At 37.2% G+C, this 1,786-nt stretch overlaps 1 non-coding gene across 1 annotated transcript; it reads right to left on the reverse strand.

Moving 5' to 3' along the window:
- Positions 1-772: 772 nt before the first annotated feature.
- LOC117797594 lies at positions 773-879 on the reverse strand. Its single transcript, XR_004622593.1, has one exon. It is a non-coding gene; the product is annotated as a U6 spliceosomal RNA (small nuclear RNA).
- Positions 880-1,786: the final 907 nt, after the last annotated feature.

Raw genomic sequence — 1,786 nt, forward strand, 5'->3', positions numbered from 1 at the left:
TATATATATGTGTGTGTGTGTGTGTGTGTATTTCTTCTATTTCTATATGGTGAATTCTCTCATTGATTGTTGATCTGGTGATGTTTTACTTTCTCATTCATTATTGAAGGATAGCTCTATGACAATAGGATACTTTGTTGATAGTTTTTTCTTTCTTTTAGCACTTTTGTCTCAATAATTCTAGCATCCTTGGTTTTTGATGAGTAATTGCCTAGTAATATTATGGAGGATCCCTTGTATGTGATGAATCGCTTCTGCCTTGCTGCTTTGTAGAGTCTCTCTTTGTCTTTGACTTTTGACAGTTTGATTCTAATGTATCTTGGTGAGATTCTCTTTGTGCTATTTCTATTTGGAGTTCATTAACTCTTTGGGCATGCAGATTAATGTATTTCACCAAATTTTGGTAGCTTTTGGTTACCATTTCTTCAAATATTCTTTCTGCCCTTTAGTCTCTTGCTTTTCCCTTTGGGACTCCTGTTATTATGGATGTTGGTTCACTTGACAGTGCTGCATAATTCTCAAATGGTTCTGTTCCGTTTTCTTCATTCTTTTTTCTTTCTATTCCTCAGACTGGATAATCTCATTTGACCAATCTTCAAGTGTGCTGCTTCTTTCTTCTGCCAGTTCACATGTATTGAGCCTCACTAGTGAATTTTTCATTTCAGAGTTTGTACTTTTCAACTCCAGATTTTTCTATTGGTTCTTCTTTTTGTTTAAGTATTTGTTTACTTTTTTTCTTCTTTTTTTCCCAGTTTTTATTTAAATTCCAGCTAAAAATATGGAACTCTTAATGAATTTGCATGTCATCCTTGCACAGAGGCCATGCTAATCTTCTCTGTAGCGTTCCAATTTTGGTATATGTGCTGCCAAAGTGAGCACACTTATTGGTTCTTTTTAAATAATATCTATCTCTGTATTAGCATTCACTATTTAGTGAGGAATAATTCTCATATTCTCATGGTTTCCTTTACTTTTAAGAAAACTGAAATTGCTGACTTAAAGTGATTGTATAGGGGTGTCTGGGTGGCTCAGTCATTAAGCATCTGCCTTCAGCCCAGGTTGTGATCCCGGGGTCCTGGGATCGAGTCTCGCATCAGGCTCCCTGCTCACTGGGGAGTCTGCTTCTCCCTCTCCCTCTGCCTGCTGCTCCCCTGTCAAATAAATAAATAAAATCTTTTAAAAAAAATAAAGGGATTGTCAAGTTAAGTCCAAAGTCAAGGCTTCCTCAAGGAATTGTTTCTGTTGACTACTTCTTGTGTTCTTTTCTTGTACATGGCCCATATATTTGTGCTTCTTTGCATGTCTCATAATTTTTTCTTGAAAATTGGAAATTTAAAATAATAATGTGAGGACTTTGCATATGAAATCCCCCCAAAAGTTTTGTTGGTGTAGCTATTTGTCATTGTTGCTTGTTTGTTTAATGATGTTTCTGTACTAATTCTGTCAAAATTTGTACTTTTTTGGTAATGTGTGGCCACTAAACTCTCTGCTCACTTAGATTAGTGTCCAGTTAGTTATTTTACAGATTTCCTTAAATGCCTGGAACCAATAAATCTCCCAGCCATTGCTGAGTGGCTTTGTGAGCTCAGTGGGGCATAGCTTCAACTCTAAGCCAGGCAGTTCACAACCCCCTTATAGCCTTCTGTTCCTGCGGTATAGAATCCTACAGTTTAGGCAGTGGTGAGAACTTTGTCTTCTCAGGTCTCTCATGAGCACGTGCCCTGCCCTGGGCATGCTCCTGTTCTTATCCTTCTAGGTTCACAAAAACATTTCAGAGCTTTTCAAA

The sequence above is a fragment of the Ailuropoda melanoleuca genome, chromosome X (genome assembly GCF_002007445.2).
Source record: "Ailuropoda melanoleuca isolate Jingjing chromosome X, ASM200744v2, whole genome shotgun sequence".
NCBI classification, from domain to species: domain Eukaryota; kingdom Metazoa; phylum Chordata; class Mammalia; order Carnivora; family Ursidae; genus Ailuropoda; species Ailuropoda melanoleuca.